Source organism: Aedes albopictus, unplaced genomic scaffold (genome assembly GCF_035046485.1).
Source record: "Aedes albopictus strain Foshan unplaced genomic scaffold, AalbF5 HiC_scaffold_116, whole genome shotgun sequence".
In the NCBI taxonomy this organism is placed as follows: domain Eukaryota; kingdom Metazoa; phylum Arthropoda; class Insecta; order Diptera; family Culicidae; genus Aedes; species Aedes albopictus.
The window spans coordinates 22983-42597 of NW_026916547.1; the positions used below are offsets into that span (position 1 = coordinate 22983).

General features: G+C 40.9%; 1 long non-coding RNA gene across 1 annotated transcript; it reads left to right on the top strand.

Annotated features, from left to right (window-relative positions):
• The first annotated feature begins 2083 nt into the window (after nucleotides 1-2083).
• LOC115264011 (uncharacterized) lies at nucleotides 2084-3075 on the top strand. The gene is made up of 2 exons (XR_003895948.2): nucleotides 2084-2382; nucleotides 2476-3075. It is a non-coding gene; the product is annotated as an uncharacterized LOC115264011 (long non-coding RNA).
• Nucleotides 3076-19615: the final 16540 nt, after the last annotated feature.

The following is a 19615-nucleotide window of genomic DNA, read 5'->3' on the forward strand; positions in this document are numbered from 1 at the left end:
ACTAAAGCTATGGGCATCATGCCCGCTAGCACACATACCGCGTCCTTTGAGACCGTGCGGTATGCGCTCACCACCCTAAGGCACATCAGCCTGTGGGTACTCTCAAGTCGCTTCACGTTTCGGTTAACCACTAGCGCCTTCGACCATGCAGCGGCGCCATACCGTAGTATGGAGACCGCTACTGCCGCGAGCAGCTTACGCTTACTCGAGACTATTGCCGAGCTGTTTGACATTATCTTTGACAATGCCATTATCGCCATGCTTGCCCTTTTGCAGGCATATTCTACGTGGCTTCCGAATTTCAGCTTATCGTCGATCATGACCCCCAATTGCTTCAGTGAGCGCTTAGAGTTGATCGTGCATCCACCTGTGGTGACCACTGCCTGCTGTTCAGACTTGCGGTTGTTTACCACCACCACCTCCGTTTTGTGGTGCGCGAGTGCCAAATGTCTCGACCTCATCCAATCCTCCACTATGCCAATTGCGTGAGTTGCTGTCAGTTCCACTTCCTCTATCGACTCGCCGTATACCACGAGGGTAATATCATCGGCGAAGCCGACCAGCTTTACGCCCGGTGGAAGTTTGAGCCTCAATACGCCATCATACGCCGCGTTCCATAGTACCGAGCCCAAGATGGACCCCTGCGGTACTCCAGCGGTGATTTTGTAGCTCCACTCGCCTTCCTCGGTGTCATAGATTAGCACTCTATTCTGGAAGTAGCTCTCCAATATCCGGCATAGGCTAACCGGGACTCCTAGGTGGTGTTTTGCGCACTCAATGGCGGTTCAGCTGAAGCTGTTGAACGCATTCTTAACGTCCAGCGTGACGACCGCGCAATAGCGGATTCCTGTTCGCTTCTTTTGGAGCGCTATCTCGGCCGTTTTGATTACAGCCCTAATAGCGTCCACCGTCGATCGACCCTTCCGGAAGCTGAACTGGTTATCCGAGAGACCAGAGTCATCGGCAGGCAGATAGGTCTGTATGCCGACGGGTCGCCAGGTGGCTTCCCGGGTTTGGGCAGTAGAACCAATCTTTGCCTTTTCCACCTCTCCGGAAATTCGCCTCTGTCTAGGCACATCTGCATAGCCATTCTGAACATGTCAGGCTTAGCCTCGATGGCCGTCTTGATGGCTAATGTCGGGATACCGTCCAGACCCGGAGCCTTGTTCAACTTAAGCGACTTCGTTAGGGCCTGTTCACAAATGTCATAACGCTGGAGGGGGTGGGTGGGTGTCCTTCATGGTGTTACAGCTCGAACAAAATAAAATTTTCCCCATATAAACTGTGTTACGAAGGGGTGGGTGGGTGTTGAAAACGACCAATTTTAGCGTTATGACATTTGTGAATGAACCCTTATTGCAATGAGTTCGTCGTTCGTCACCGGGGCTACCTCGCTATAGCCGGTTTGGCTATAGGGAACGGGGGCCCATGGTCTTGTATCGTGGCGCGGGAACAGCGTTTCCACGATCTTCTGCAGTATCTCTGGGGAGCGTTCTGAGGGTGATGACGCGCCCTTCGTTTTGGCCATGACTACTCTGTAGGCATCACCCCATGGGGTCGTGTTGGCTGCCTGGCAGAGATTTTCGAAGCACGCCCGCTTACGAGTCTTAATCTCTTTATTCAGTGCCAGTTTAGCCGCCCTGTAGGCCTCGCTTCGTTCAATTCTATCCTCATCGGTACGAGCCCTTTGCATCCTCCTTCTAGCCACAGACAAACAGACGTAACACTTGTGAAATTTCCATCGACCACGCTTTTTAAATTTTCATAGTCGTGACTTTCACAACCAGAGGCGCGCGCATCGTTTTTCTATGCGTTTGACGTTTCACACTAGCGCCTTCTGTTGACGATATGGCACAACACAGTGATTCGTGCAACTTTTCCACCAGATGAAGGTAGTGTGAATTGGGCGATGGATTTCCATGAAAATTGTTCAAGGTGTTACGTCTGTTTGTCTGTGTTCTAGCTCTTAAACAGGATGCGCGGAGTTCTGCGATTTCTGGACACCACCAGTACACCGGTTTGCGTCCATTTCTGGGTAGGGATCGCCTTGGCATAGCGGCGTCACATGCACGGCTTAGCGAGAGGGTGACACTCTGATCTTTTGAGTATAATCTTTTCCTGGATCTTTTCGAATCATTCGGAATCTTCTGAATCTCGGCAAATCATGCACATAACAAGTGAAGGAGCTTTTGCTTCAGTGTATCGGCAACTCCTGTCAAATCGCGATAAAACAAAAATAAAAATTCGCTGCTGGACCTGGAACTAAACCAAAGAAATTTTCTTTCAAACTGCGGAAATTGCACAAACGGCCTCGGTGCTGAATCTTTCTGGAAAATCACCCTCATTCTTTTATGTGCGAACAAGAAGGTTCTGTTCCTTGCTGTAAGTATCGAAGTATCCATGAATAAATCAATTATTCAATAATTATTACTGTTAAATAATCTAACACCGATGAATTTACTGTTGCTTTTGCAGGACTTGGAATACAGCCTAAACCGGAAAAAATCTCAGGAAGCCTCAGTTGGAAGCACTATCCTGGCAACGGATTACGTTTACTTTTCCGAACGAATGGAAGCGGAAAGCGAATTCCTGCTGCGAAATGGTTTCATCGGACGGTAGTGAACCGCGCGGACGGAAAAGATATCAACATGGATCTGGATGAGCGGAACAACTAATGTTCCTTCCGACCCTGGTTGAGATATCACGAACAGTAGTGACCAATGTCAAGCCGGAGAGTTCATGGACGGAGTCATCCTCAACAACTCCATGACGACATATCTGGAATGTTTAGGCATCGCCGGACGGCTATGGAAGCTCCGTGAGTGCACGGAGAGGCTGAACCCTTTTGACTCCACTGTAACAGACAGGTAGAAACCGAGGACGACCAGTTGACGGCGGTGGTGAACCGGAGTATCCAGGTCTGATAGATATCGTGCGCAGAATTCCGAGAGAAGAGGCGATCATCAACGTGAATTGCAATTATGTAGTTTTTGCGATGATGAGGAGAAAAAGAAGCAAGGATGAAGATCCTGAAATGATTTATCAATAAACGTAAACTATTCAACAATTTGTGAATACTTTTTTACAACTGTTTGCTTCAAAAACGGAACCCGCATGACAAATTATGAGAACATACCACTAAATATAATCAAAGCAGAAGAAAGCTGTTTCAAAGTGGACGTGTCGTGCATCTCCTATAGGACTTGGTGAACCGTCTTTCAGACAAAATTGGAGTTAATAGGTACTTGATTCAAAGATAAAAGAAAGCTGTTTTAAAGTAGAAGTATTGTGTGTCACCTTGCGAATTGAGAGGACTTGGTAAACCTTCTTAGACAAATTTTAAGTACTTACGGTTATTGCGTCACCTGGCGATTCAAGGAGACTTGGTGGACCTTCATAGACAAATTTTGAGTAAAAAAATATCTTAAAAACTCCTTTATCATTCTAATCAAGGAAGAAAACGGTTATTGCGTCACCTGGCGATTCTAGGGGACTTGATGAACCTTCTTAAACATATTTTGAGTATTTGATGCAAAAAAGAAAAAGAAGCTGTTTCAAGATAAACGTGCTGGGTTTCACCTAGCGATTTGAGAGGACTTGGTGAACCTTCTTAGACAAATTTTCAGTACTTGAAGAAAACGATTCAAGGAGACTTGGTGGACCTTCATAGACAAGTTTAAAGTATTTCAAAAATATCTTAAGGACTCCTTTATTATTCTAATCAAGGAAGAAAACGGTTATTGCGTCACCTGGCAATTCAAGGGGACTTGGTGAACCTTCTTAGACGAATTTTGAGTACATACTTGATGCAAAGGAAAAATGAAGCTTTTCAAAGTAGACGTGTTGTGCGTTTCCTAGCGATTTGAGAGGACTTGGTAAACCTTCTTAGACAAATTTTAAGTACTTTAGAGAATATCTCAAGGGCTACTTAATTATTCTAAGCAAGGAAGAAAACGATTATTGCGTCACCTGGCAATTCAAGGGGACTTGGTGAACCTTCTTAGACGAATTTTGAGTACTTGATGCAAAGAAAAAAGGAAGCTTTTCAAAGTAGACGTGTTGTGCGTTTCCTAGCGATTTGAGAGGACTTGGTAAACCTTCTTAGACAAATTTTAAGTACTTTAGAGAATATCTCATGGACTACTTAATTATTCTAAGCAAGGAAGAAAATGGTTATTGCGTCACCTAGCGATATAAGAGGACTTGGTGAACCTTCATAGACAAGTTTAAAGTATTTCAAAAATATATTAAGGACTCCTTTATCATTCTAAGCAAGGAGGAAAACGGTTATCGCGTCACCTGGCGATTCAAGGCGACTTGGTGGACCATCATAGACAAGTTTAAAGTATTTCAAAAATATCTTAACCTTCCGTAACTCGCGCGGTTGTCCATCTTGGCCAGCACCACGCTAATGCTGAACACAAAAAGCGAGATTTTTTCAATGTGTTGTACAAAATACAACAGCGCGATCGCTCGTGGGTTAAGGACTACTTTATCATTCTATGCAAGGAAGAAAACGGTTATTGCGTCACCTGGCGATTCAAGGGGACTTGGTGAACCTTCTTAGACGAATTTTGAGTACTTGATGCAAAGGAAAAAGGAAGCTTTTTCAAAGTAGACGTGTTGTGCGTCACCTAGCGATTTGAGTTGAGAGGACTTGATAAAACTTCTTAGACAAATTTTAAGTACTTTAGAGAATATCTCAAGGGCTACTTAATTATTCTAAGCAAGGAAGAAAACGATTATTGCGTTACCTGGCAATTCAAGGAGACTTGGTGGACCTTCATAGACAAGTTTAAAGTATTTCAAAAATATCTTAAGGACTCCTTTATTATTCTAATCAAGGAAGAAAACGGTTATTGCGTCACCTGGCAATTCAAGGGGACTTGGTGAACCTTCTTAGACGAATTTTGAGTACTTGATGCAAAGGAAAAAGGAAGCTTTTTCAAAGCAGACGTGTTGTGCGTTTCCTAGCGATTTGAGAGGACTTGGTAAACCTTCTTAGACAAATTTTAAGTACTTTAGAGAATATCTCAAGGGCTACTTAATTATTCTAAGCAAGGAAGAAAACGATTATTGCGTCACCTGGCAATTCAAGGGGACTTGGTGAACCTTCTTAGACGAATTTTGAGTACTTGATGCAAAGGAAAAAGGAAGCTTTTTCAAAGCAGACGTGTTGTGCGTTTCCTAGCGATTTGAGAGGACTTGGTAAACCTTCTTAGACAAATTTTAAGTACTTTAGAGAATATCTCATGGACTACTTAATTATTCTAAGCAAGGAAGAAAATGGTTATTGCGTCACCTAGCGATATAAGAGGACTTGGTGAACCTTCATAGACAAGTTTTAAGTATTTCAAAAATATATTAAGGACTCCTTTATCATTCTAAGCAAGGAGGAAAACGGTTATCGCGTCACCTGGCGATTCAAGGCGACTTGGTGGACCTTCATAGACAAGTTTAAAGTATTTAAAAAATATCTTAAGGACTACTTTATCATTCTATGCAAGGAAGAAAACGGTTATTGCGTCACCTGGCGATTCAAGGGGACTTGGTGAACCTTCTTAGACGAATTTTGAGTACTTGATGCAAAGGAAAAAGGAAGCTTTTTCAAAGTAGACGTGTTGTGCGTCACCTAGCGATTTGAGTTGAGAGGACTTGGTAAACCTTCTTAGACAAATTTTAAGTACTTTAGAGAATATCTCAAGGGCTACTTAATTATTCTAAGCAAGGAAGAAAACGATTATTGCGTCACCTGGCAATTCAAGGGGACTTGGTGAACCTTCTTAGACGAATTTTGAGTACTTGATGCAAAGGAAAAAGGAAGCTTTTTCAAAGCAGACGTGTTGTGCGTTTCCTAGCGATTTGAGAGGACTTGGTAAACCTTCTTAGACAAATTTTAAGTACTTTAGAGAATATCTCATGGACTACTTAATTATTCTAAGCAAGGAAGAAAATGGTTATTGCGTCACCTAGCGATATAAGAGGACTTGGTGAACCTTCATAGACAAGTTTTAAGTATTTCAAAAATATATTAAGGACTCCTTTATCATTCTAAGCAAGGAGGAAAACGGTTATCGCGTCACCTGGCGATTCAAGGCGACTTGGTGGACCTTCATAGACAAGTTTAAAGTATTTAAAAAATATCTTAAGGACTACTTTATCATTCTATGCAAGGAAGAAAACGGTTATTGCGTCACCTGGCGATTCAAGGGGACTTGGTGAACCTTCTTAGACGAATTTTGAGTACTTGATGCAAAGGAAAAAGGAAGCTTTTTCAAAGTAGACGTGTTGTGCGTCACCTAGCGATTTGAGTTGAGAGGACTTGGTAAACCTTCTTAGACAAATTTTAAGTACTTTAGAGAATATCTCAAGGGCTACTTAATTATTCTAAGCAAGGAAGAAAACGATTATTGCGTTACCTGGCAATTCAAGGAGACTTGGTGGACCTTCATAGACAAGTTTAAAGTATTTCAAAAATATCTTAAGGACTCCTTTATTATTCTAATCAAGGAAGAAAACGGTTATTGCGTCACCTGGCAATTCAAGGGGACTTGGTGAACCTTCTTAGACGAATTTTGAGTACTTGATGCAAAGGAAAAAGGAAGCTTTTTCAAAGCAGACGTGTTGTGCGTTTCCTAGCGATTTGAGAGGACTTGGTAAACCTTCTTAGACAAATTTTAAGTACTTTAGAGAATATCTCAAGGGCTACTTAATTATTCTAAGCAAGGAAGAAAACGATTATTGCGTCACCTGGCAATTCAAGGGGACTTGGTGAACCTTCTTAGACGAATTTTGAGTACTTGATGCAAAGGAAAAAGGAAGCTTTTTCAAAGCAGACGTGTTGTGCGTTTCCTAGCGATTTGAGAGGACTTGGTAAACCTTCTTAGACAAATTTTAAGTACTTTAGAGAATATCTCATGGACTACTTAATTATTCTAAGCAAGGAAGAAAATGGTTATTGCGTCACCTAGCGATATAAGAGGACTTGGTGAACCTTCATAGACAAGTTTTAAGTATTTCAAAAATATATTAAGGACTCCTTTATCATTCTAAGCAAGGAGGAAAACGGTTATCGCGTCACCTGGCGATTCAAGGCGACTTGGTGGACCTTCATAGACAAGTTTAAAGTATTTAAAAAATATCTTAAGGACTACTTTATCATTCTATGCAAGGAAGAAAACGGTTATTGCGTCACCTGGCGATTCAAGGGGACTTGGTGAACCTTCTTAGACGAATTTTGAGTACTTGATGCAAAGGAAAAAGGAAGCTTTTTCAAAGTAGACGTGTTGTGCGTCACCTAGCGATTTGAGTTGAGAGGACTTGGTAAACCTTCTTAGACAAATTTTAAGTACTTTAGAGAATATCTCAAGGGCTACTTAATTATTCTAAGCAAGGAAGAAAACGATTATTGCGTTACCTGGCAATTCAAGGAGACTTGGTGGACCTTCATAGACAAGTTTAAAGTATTTCAAAAATATCTTAAGGACTCCTTTATTATTCTAATCAAGGAAGAAAACGGTTATTGCGTCACCTGGCAATTCAAGGGGACTTGGTGAACCTTCTTAGACGAATTTTGAGTACTTGATGCAAAGGAAAAAGGAAGCTTTTTCAAAGCAGACGTGTTGTGCGTTTCCTAGCGATTTGAGAGGACTTGGTAAACCTTCTTAGACAAATTTTAAGTACTTTAGAGAATATCTCAAGGGCTACTTAATTATTCTAAGCAAGGAAGAAAACGATTATTGCGTCACCTGGCAATTCAAGGGGACTTGGTGAACCTTCTTAGACGAATTTTGAGTACTTGATGCAAAGGAAAAAGGAAGCTTTTTCAAAGTAGACGTGTTGTGCGTCACCTAGCGATTTGAGTTGAGAGGACTTGGTAAACCTTCTTAGACAAATTTTAAGTACTTTAGAGAATATCTCAAGGGCTACTTAATTATTCTAAGCAAGGAAGAAAACGATTATTGCGTTACCTGGCAATTCAAGGAGACTTGGTGGACCTTCATAGACAAGTTTAAAGTATTTCAAAAATATCTTAAGGACTACTTTATCATTCTATGCAAGGAAGAAAACGGTTATTGCGTCACCTGGCAATTCAAGGGGACTTGGTGAACTTTCTTAGACGAATTTTGAGTACTTGATGCAAACCAAAAAGGAAGCTTTTTCAAAGTAGACGTGTTGTGCGTCTCCTAGCGATTTGAGAGGACTTGGTAAAACTTCTTAGACAAATTTTAAGTACTTTAGTAAGAGACGAACCAGCCAAGGGCTGAAAGTCTCTCTAATAAAGACAAATCAATCAATCAATAAGTACTTTAGAGAATATCTCATGGACTACTTAATTATTCTAAGCAAGGAAGAAAATGGTTATTGCGTCACCTAGCGATATAAGAGGACTTGGTGAACCTTCATAGACAAGTTTAAAGTATTCAAAAAATATATTAAGGACTCCTTTATCATTCTAAGCAAGGAGGAAAACGGATTTTTTTTCAAAGTAGACGTGTTATGCATCACCTGGCGATTTGAGAGGAGTTGGTGAGCCTTCTTAACTACTTAAGCATAAAGCAAAGAAGTTAAAGGATATTGTGTCACTTAGCGATTTAAGAGGACTTGATGAATCTTTTAAAAAGCAATATTTGAGTACTTGAAAGAATATCTCATATACCACAAAAATTATTCAAGGCAACCGCGAGCTAGCATCACCTAGCGATTTAAGAGGACTTGGTGAACCTTTTTAAAGCACTTTAAAGAACATCTCAAGGACTACAAACTCCTTCTTAGCAAAAAAAAAAGAAAACGGTTATTGAGTAACCTAACAATTTAAGTGGACTAGATGACCCTTTTAAAATACAATATTTGAGTACTTTAAAAAATAACTCCAATACCACAAAAATTATTCATAAACCACATAAATTATTCAAGGAAAAGGAAGCTTTTTCAAAGTAGACGTATTGTGCATCACCTAGCGATTTAAGAGGACTTGGTGAACCCTACTAAAGCACTTTAAAGAACATCTCATGGACTACCTAAAATCATGAAATCATTCAAATCTAAATCGATCTATTTTGACGTAAGTGAAGTTTCTCAAAGACACATTCTGACTACATACTTTAAAGAATATCTGACTACGAAAATCGTCCCCAGCCCCACAGCAGAACTGACCCATTTTAAAGTTCGTCATCTAGCAATTTAAGAGAACTTGGTGAACCCTCTTGAGAAGAAAGGCAGATTACTTGGAGTCACATTGAATAGTAAAATCATTGAAAACAAAAACAACCTATAGACTTATACAATAGTACCGTAATAATTTCAGAATAAGAAAGCAAAAAACTTAAATATCGACAACCATGCTTTGCATTACCTCATGAGACATGAACCTTCTTACCTTTGAGAGTTACAGGCAGCAATCAGCATTTAAAACGGAAAGTGTTCAAAAAGGAGATGGGTCAAAGAGTCGAAGCACGTAAGGGAGCTTTCATAAATGACGTAGAATTTTTAGCTGATTTTTTAGTCCCCACTCGTAGCATGTTTTCTCACACCTAATACATGACTCGTCACACAATCCCAGACTCCCCTCCCCCCTAAAATGCTACGTCATTTATGGACGCTCCCTATGGCCGATGTACATCAAGCCGAATGGGTCATTAGGCCGAAAAACTTTAAAGTCCGAGACGGGTAATACTTTGATTTTGTTATATGCTTATGCCTTGAAAGAACAGCCTATCGTCAACTGCCGTTAGTTTGAACAACTTCTCATGAAAGCTATAATATAATATTATTAATTAATTAATATATCTATTATAAAAGGGATCATTTTAATTTGAACTTCTAGTTTCCCTAGGGGTGTCAAAAACACCGTGCTGGTAATATTATTTGTTGTTTTATTTTGATCCTGCGTTTCGTTACAACTCGTTTCTAGAGCAGCATTACGTTTGAACTGTTGTTAGTGTGAACGATGTGCAGATTAGCGGAAGTCGAATTAGGAAGTGTTCAATTATAAACGATCAAATTAATGGGGATAGACGCTTGGATAGACGGTATTTCTATGTACTATTTTATAACAACTCGGAAGAACCTTCAATGAACTCAAAACTAGAAAACATCCTATTTTTAATGGAATGTGTGATAGGGAAAGCACGCTAGATCAAACACGAGACGCTTCACTGATTAGCTACATTTATTATTCTTTTTCGTATGCTTACAGAGCTTTACCATAGATTGGTTACAGACCTATCACCACATCTCCCCTTGTTTTAGATAATAATATTCAAAGATTACAAAAGGATATATTCATCAAGTACTTAATGTTAATAAAAATATTCCATCAATCAATCACTGCATGAATCGGCTTGGTCGTTTGATTACACGTTGTGGTCGGCTGCGTCCTGTTATATCTGCCTCGACTATGGGCTCCGGACTAGCAACCCGTTTCCCGTCCTGCTCATTAATCGGATCCTGAAGCCCCGTGTCTTCCTGCTGCAGCATATCCGATGGAGCCTCGTTGGATGATGTTCCGTTTCTGTTATCATTTATCTTTTTCAAGTGGCTTGAATTCCTGTCAAAGGACCTTCCGGATTCCTGATCCAGGACCGTTACACGTGGCCCATGTTTATCAACAACTGTCATAACAGTGGGGTTGAATGTAGGGGTAAGCTTGTTACCGGGAATGACATTTTTCATCAGAACCTTGTCTCCCGTAACAATGTCCGAAGGCTTTGCTTTCCGCTGTTGGTCCTCAGTTATCCTTCCCTTCTCCTTCATCTGTATGTCTCTATCCCTGTAGTCCGTAGAACACTGTGTAGCATCGGTGCTGACGTCTTGAAGCGATGGTATTTTAGTCCGGATAGTCCGGCCGAACATCAGCTCGCTTGGGGTTTTGCCCGTTGTGCTGTGAGGCGTAGCGTAGTACATAGAAAGATACGTGTTCAAATCGGCCTTCCAATCACTATTTAAAGCTTGGCTAATTTTGAGCCTTTTTACTAGTGACCGGTTTTGGCGCTCCACGAGGCCGTTTTCTTGTGGCCAGTATGGGGTCGTCTTATTCAGTATTATTCCACGTTGCTTGCAGTACTGGTCGAAATATGTACTCACAAACTGTCTACCGTTGTCGAGAGTAATGGTTCTCGGATATCCAAGCCTCACAAATATTTTTTCCAGTCGCTCAGCTGTCTCACTTGCTGTGATTTTTCGAAGGATCTCAACCTCCTTATATCGACTAAAATAGTCGATAATCACCAACAAGTATTCTCCCGACGGAAGTGGCCCAAGGAAGTCGATCGCAACGTCCACCCACGGCTTCTCCGGAAGAGCTCTTCTCATCATGGGTTCTGGTCGGTCCGGCTGGCTAACCAACCTACATCCCGAGCACTTATCGATCATCCGGACAATTGAATCATCCATTCCTGGCCACCAGCATGTACTTCTTAGACGTTGTTGCATTTTTGTTCGCCCGGGATGCCCTTCATGACCCAGTTCAAGCAGTCTCTGCCTAAGGCTTCGAGGTATAACGAGCTTACTTCCCCGAACAACCATATCTCCAACTGTGCCGAATTCCAATCGAAACGCCTGATAAGGTTTCAACAGGTCATTAGCGTAGTTCCAAATTCCCTTTTCTAAACATTCCCTCAATGCTTGTATTTCAGGATCGTGCGAAGAAGCAACCTCAACTTCATGAACGTCGACGGCTGTATGTTCCACGACATTTCTTATGTACACATCGGAATCCGGATCGAACTCTTCGATCTCTGCAGGACGAGACAGACGCGATAGAGGGTCTGCAATATTAGACTTTCCCTTACGATAGACGATGTCATAGCTGAATGCTTGAAGCCGCAGGACCCAGCGCTCAATACGCAAACAAGGAGACGAAGTCGGAGTGAAGATCGATTCGAGGGGTTTGTGATCGGTTTCAAGCTCAAACCGTATCCCGAAAAGATAAATCTGGAATCGCTCCACAGCCCAAACTAAGGCCAAGGATTCCTTTTCCGTTTGCGCGTATCTACATTCCGTACTAGTTAGGCTTTTGCTAGCATAAGCGACGACTTTGGGATGTCCTTCATGAAATTGAAGCAGCACCGCCCCTAATCCCACTGGTGACGCATCCGCCACTACCCTAGTTTTAAGTCGGGGATCGAAGTGAGCCAGTGTCTCAATATTGCCAACCAGCCGAATGAGTTCGTTGAATGCAAGTTCCTGATCCCGTTCCCAGATGAAGGTCGAGTTACTCTTGATTAGTTCACGGAGCGGAAAGGAAATCGTCGCTAAGTTCGGAATAAAGGATCCCACGTAGTTTACGAGTCCTAGGAAACTACGAACTTCTTCACAGCTTCTGGGTGGACGAAACGTTTGAATGGCTTCAATTTTCGTTTTAGAAGGTATCATCCCACTTTGGTTAAACCGCTGGCCAATAAATTCAATTTCGTCGAGCTTGAAAGCACACTTCGCTTGATTCAGAAGAATCCCGTATTCTCCGAGTTTCTTGAGAACTTTCTGAAGAGCCGCGTCATGTTCTGCTTCAGACCTACCTGTGACAATAATATCATCGATAAAGTTCACCGTGTTCTCACAATCTGCCAGAATCTGTTCGAGAATCTTCTGAAACATCTCCGGTGCACACGAAATGCCGAAGACTAGACGCTTGTATCGAAAAAGTCCGCGGTGGGTTATGAAAGTCGTCAGATGCTTACTCTCATCGTCGAGCTGGAGTTGATGAAAGGCATCCTTAATATCGAGTCGGGAAAAATACTTTGCCCCATTCAACCTCCATCGTATGTCCTCGATCGTTGGCAACGGGTGTGTCTCACGAAGTATTGCTCTGTTCAACTGACGCATGTCAATACAGAGCCGGATATCTCCACTGTCTTTGACCACTATGACCATCGGTGACACCCAGCGGCTTGGTTCAGACACCTTTTCGATGATGTCCTTGGAAAGCAATTCATTTAACTTCTCGTCTACCTTGTCCAACATCGGTAAAGGCAACCGTCGGAGACGCTGGGCAACGGGTTCTACCGACTTATCTATGGGGATACGAATTTTCACTCCACGGATGCAAGGGAATGCCCGGCAAGCTTCTACGTGATGAACCGATTCTCGCTGGCTGGGTAATCCGACAAGCAAAACACCTAATTGCTTCGCTGTTGTCTTACCTAGAAGTGGCTGTGGTCCGTTTTCCACGACATAAAACCGTGAGATGGCTTTTAGTTGTTTGTCCCCGTCCGGGATGATTATTTCTGCATCAAACATAGCGATTACTTTCAGGCAATCTGCTTGAGCATAAGCTTTGAACCTAAATAGAAAATTAACCTACTTATTTACAAGTTCCAATACCTACAAAACTGGAGATTAATCAGCAATTTCTGGCTGAAAATCTGCTAACCAATCAAAATAAAATTTAAATTCATACCTTCGATCCGACTCCCGAACATCTCCAATAATGCCGACTCCGTTCTTCATCATCGATTCCCACGTACGGTCGTCAATGATGTTAGACTGGACGCCCGAGTCAATCTGCATTTCTATCAGCACACCGCCGACTTTTGCCCAAATCAGTTCATCTGAATCGTTACCGGAAGTCACCATCTCAACCAGTTCGAAACTCTCCTCTTCGTTCTCGCCCTCGATGGCGTGTATCTTCCGAGCGAATTGCATGGCTTTCTTCTTCGCCACTGGACCAGAACCAGCGGGAACTGTTGCTTCATATGGTCGTTTTAGAGAAGGGTTTCTGCTTGGTTTATTGCTGTGCATTTGTCTGCTTGATGATGCGTACACTGGGGGAGAATAGCAAGCCACGGCAAAGTGACCCCGCTTGCCGCATTTCGCACATGTCTTATCACGAGCTGGGCAAGGCTGATGCCCGTGCGATCGGGCACAGAATTTGCAGGATGCCGCTACAAACTGCACGTTGTCCATCATTGGCCTACTCGGTTGCATCTGAACACCTCTTCCGCTCATCTGATCACTGGCTACTCGTGACGTTTCATACGCATTTACTTGCTTAACAAGCTCCTCCAGGGTGAGATCTTTCTCCTGAAGCAATTTCGCACGCAATTGATTTGGTACGAATTGAAGCATCTTGTCAACAATCGCAATACCAGAGCTCTCCGACGCCGATCTTCCAAAGTTGCATTTTGTTCCATGAGCCTGTACCCGCATAAGGAACTTTTCCAATGTTTCTTCCGGCTCCGGTTTCATCGACCAAAACAGGAAACGTTCGTGGGCTTCGTGACGTTGGGGGGCGAAATAGTCGTCCAACTTTTTCATTGCCACCATGTAGGGATCAATCTCGTTCTCAGCATCCGCAGCCACGTCTGCTCCCGGTATGCTGAAAAATATCTCTTGGAGCTCAAACGACCCGCACGCCAGAAGCATATCTTTCTTTTCGGTTCCATCTTCTATTTTGGCAGCACGCAGACAGATTTCAAACCCTCGCTTCCACGTAATCCATTTATTCCTGCGGTCCGTCAAGGGGACTCCCACGACTGAAAACGGAGGTAGCTTAGAAAGCAACCGGTTTTCGTCCATCGCAAACAGCCAGGGTGCGACACTCTAATCTTTTTGGAATCTTTTCAAAAGATTCGAAAAGATTCAAAAAGATTCGGCGTGATTAAAAAAAATGCAATGATGTCAAAGTAACTTAAACTTTTAGTTCAGTGCTTGTTTGGATTGGAGAGCGCGAAGCAAAAAAAAATGAAGAAAAAAAAACGAAATAAAGCAACTTCGTTTGCCTGTAACCTGCTGTAACTCCTAATAATGGTAATTATAATTAATTCTTAATCGTAATTATAATTAGATAATATTTAATCATTAATAACTTTACATTCCCCAATTACCAACAGTGGCGGAAAGGCGGTGATGAAGCCTCAGCCTTGGCCTCAATGGATTTCAAGTAAGTACTTGCCGGAAGAACGAGGACAATCATAATACCAGTCAGTGAGAGGCCAGCGAACCCGTGGCAGGCCGCATACAGGATATTCACGATTGACACTCCACGGTGAATGCACACGGAGAAAAATGGATATACTTTTTAGCATATTGATTAAGAATATTTTTTCATTTTATTGAATTAAGCTCTTCAGTGCATAAAAAATATGCATACGTTCTTTTATTTTATGCATTTCTCCGCATTTCTGATATTTATTTGTTTTTCGTGAATATTAAAACCATAATATTATTCTAGGGACTTGGTAAAAGATATAAGTTGCCAACCGCCATTTCTCATAGTTAGAAAAACATCGAGCAGATATTTTTCAATTGTTCGCGGATTCCTCGATAGAAAACAGATCTTTTGCGTTTCGTGGGAAGAGAGTGCAATACGGATTGTTCTGCCATCGGTGCTACCGGAAGCCATGAAGCATCATTGACCGCGATTGTCCCGTGTTCGGTAAGTAATGGTATTATACTTGTTAAATTGGCATTGAAACAGAAAATATGTATTTCCGTATCAGGTTTCGTCCTTGGTCATGACCAGAAAGCTGTATTGATCCATTTCCTGCCCCTGAACGGACCCGGAGAACCCGGAGAAAGAAACAACTTGCAGCGATGGAAGAACCTTGGGATCAACAACTCTACGTGTGGTCAACTCTACGTGGATCTTATTATCATCGGTTTTTCATTTATCCAGTGTTATCAATAATTAATTATTTTATTGTGATTTTGACTTGATGAGCATGCAAATAAAGTTACAATTTTCAGTTTTAAGTATTCAACTTGTAACGTTTTTCCTCTTTGATTGCGGTAATAAAAAAAAACAAAAACAAATATGCATTCAACAATCAATATATCCAGTGTATGCATTGCAATGCATAAACGATTTAAATCGATGAGTGAATAAACTCTAAGATATGCATTGCAAAGGGTGGGCAGATCGAATATGGTTTTAGAATGGAATATATGCATTTTAGTATTTTCTTATCTGTCCGTGCAAGTGATTGGTCCAGGACCGGATCTCGTGGAGAAGAATGATACAACGGACTATTGTACAGGTATGCGGAAACTTTCTACATCCAAGAGTTCATGCCTATTTAACATTTGTGTGTGGCATAATGGACTACCCGCTTTGCGCGCAGTCACAGTTGATCAGCAGGAGTAAATCAATTTAATTTTGTATGGCGAAATGCATCTTGAATTCGTGCAGTTGAAAATCGGAATTTTTGACACGCGAAAATCGATTTTTCTCCCAAACCGTATGTCGGACGTACGTCGGGCAATGTGCGCTGGATAGAGTTCCAGATCCGCTGCCCAGCGCACTACGTCCGACGTAAGGTTTTACGTATGGATTATGAGAAAATTCGATTGTCGGGTGTCGGGAATCTTCGGGTTTGAACCGCGACGACAATACTTGAAATACAAAGCTTTTCCCGAAAAAATATTTGGTAGGCTTGATAGTGGTCACCATTGTGCACAACCACTACCAAATATTTTTTAGAATAATGTGTTCTGCTTTGAAGAATTTGCCTTTAGATGGTATTTGCCATTCAATATTTTTGCGATTTACTTTTAGCGATTTTTCGCGCATAGAAGCTAGCGCCGCATTGATTGATGCGGAGAGTAGGAAAACAGCCGATGTAGTTAATTCATTAGCATAAACGGGAAAGTGGCTTCAACCTGGTATAACGAGAATAGCCCTTTCAATCGGATCTTCAACTCATAAAGTTGTATTCATGTTATGACCTGGACAAAACCAAATGGGTTGGCGATTTTACCTGAGCAAAATTTGTAACTAACAGGCTGCCGTTTTCTAAATAAATAAATTACAAATCAGGGATGGCATTCCACACTGAAAATGTGCACAGTACAGTGCATCTTATTTCTATATTAAAACCGCGCACACTTGCACACACACTGATGAGCATGCCATCCCTGTTACAAATTACTAAATTACGAATTTTAAAGTTAAAATTTTTCATTTAATTTTTGTAGTGTTCTTTGAAGTGAAACATATCTCTCTTAACACTTTGATACACCTCCAATGGTGCTCGATAAACTCGAAGAAACTGTCGGGGTTCGTTAGATTCTATACCGTAAGAAACGTTCCATGCCGGTTTGATTTTAGCTTGAATTTGAAAAGGTTTTATCTTTTAGTTGCCGCAGCTCTCGAAATTTGTTCTAATACATAAGGGTCTGTGCATGAACTACGTAGACTCTTAGGGGGGAGGGAAGTTTGATTTCTGGCCAAAGTCTACGCTCCATACAAATTAAAAAAATATATATAGGGTGACAATGGGTATTATCGGCAGGTTTGTTCTCTTCGTCATGGGGGGTTTTTGTCAGCCAAATTGCCTGAAACTTGGCCATATAATTCAACTTAGTTGGGAAGGATTTGAGACAAAATCTGAGTTCAATAGGTTTCAAAAAACCCACTAAGACGAAGAGAACAAAACGGCCGAGAATAGGTAATTTCCCCTATATATGAACAAAAGTCTACAAGGTGGGATGAGGGTGTCTGAGATGGTCAAAAATGAGTCTACGTAGTTTATGGACAGTGCCTAATAACATTTTCGTCAAGTTAGAGTGTGCCAAATTTGCACATTTGGACATTAGCGTATTCAAATCGAACGCCAGAATGATCAATAAATGACACAAAAGTACACTGAATAATTCGCAAAATGGCCGCGCATCTATTCCTCCAAAAGCTTAATAATCACTTGACGAAAAGTATTAAATATAATATAATATTATATTATATAATACATAATAAATTTTGTTTTTAAATAAAGCAGACTTATGATTGAATGGTAAAAAAAACAATGAAGCAGACTAATAATGAACAGATAAAGCAAAAAACTCATATTCTAGTTTGAAAATATTCGACAAATAAGAGAGTATCCAAAAAAGGCATAGCACTTTCTCGCTAAGGCTGATACAAATTTTATTTTGACTTTTTGTCTCCCCCCCCCCCAAAAATTTTTGGTCTTTAACAAATCCGATGAGTTTTTAATATTTTTCAAATTAAATGCTTTATTATTTTTATCCCCCCCCCCCTCGACGAGACAAAGAGTGATGGGACAAAAAGTGTAATAAATATTTGTAACGGCCTAATTAAATTAAAAAATCACGTAATTCCATGTCGGTTGTCAAAATTTCTGCCAAATCAGTTCTCTAGAAACCAAGCACCGTATCGTCAAACATGGCCATTTTGTATGATAAATGGCTGGTGGCCCTATTGCTTTGTCCAACACTGTAGTTTTTAGGAAAATAATTGACAATGATTAGGGCCTAACTGACATTGTCGATTTCTCTTCATCGATCCTCTCTTTAGTTTATTACAGAATTATATTGAGTTTTCCAAAGATTTTTTGATAAAAATACGAAAGAGGCGACTACATTTTTCTATGGAAACCAGAAGAATAATGATTAAGCTTGTTTCGGACAATTTATTAGAGAAAGAGAGAATCGATAAAGAGAAATCCATCAAGTCAGTTAGGCCCTAATGAAAAATAATCGTCAACGTTTATACAAAAACGTTTTCAATGTGTTTATCAAACATCTAATAAGCATAAACACTGTTGATTGAACAGGCACAAGCCAAACACCGAACCTTTTTTTCACGATCTTTTTTTATTTAGCCCCTGATTTATCCTCTGTTAAGATTGTGTGTCTCGTTTCATTGGTTTCACTAGTACTTTGCGGAGAGATCCATATTATACGCTCTTAAACATGTTGGCTGGCTTGATGGGTCCAAGCTTGTGGACAAATGAGATAAAAGTGGTTTAAATAATACCTGTAAATACAGAGTTACTCTGTCAGAGTATACAATAATAGAACTTCTCTCTTTTTATTGCAAAACATTATTCAACTTAGAGCATCACTTCGACCATTGTACGAGATTTGAGGGCATTCATACAAGATTATATTGCACAGGACTAGTGCTTTCGCTGCATTGTATTCCCCCATCCAGAACTACTTCAAGGCACAACTTGAGTAATGTATTATATAATTATGAAATGTGTTATTATTATTGTTGATTAATAAAAAAAAAACCGGGGGGGGGGAGGTGTGTTTTGCTGGGTTGGGAGGCTGGCACTGTAGAATCATCCGAAAATAGACCATTTAGGGCATGGACAGGGGGTCGTTTTTTGGGGGTAGACCGATGTAAGTTGAACCAAATGGGTTTTTAGACCTCGTTTTAGACCAAGACGGAATGAATAAGTTCAGTAGTATTTTCTTCAGAATCACTGCTTTTGAGCTCTAACAGAACTTTTTTCAAGTTGAAATTTGTGTGAAGTAAAAGTTACCTTATAATACATAATAGTCCTAGATTTTTTGATTCACTGCGACATTCCTCGCTTATAGGGCATATTAATAACTCTTGAACTATGCTTCTTTTTATTTTTTTTGTGTATTTTAACTAATGTTGTTATACTCTGTTATTCTTTTCCCCCTAAACAACATATTTTTGGAAAAGTTTAACATGGAAACAAGTTTCCAAACTGCCAGTGCCGTTTTAACAATTACTTTTTACTAATGGGACTATTATGCGAATGGGGGTAGTATACTGTTGGTCAATCTGCTAACATTCGCTGTATTTCTTTTTATAATACGCTGTTCCCTCGAGTTGTACTATTGCTTAGTTATTCGTTTGGCCTATTAATTCTCACCTAATATATTTTTCATTCTGTGG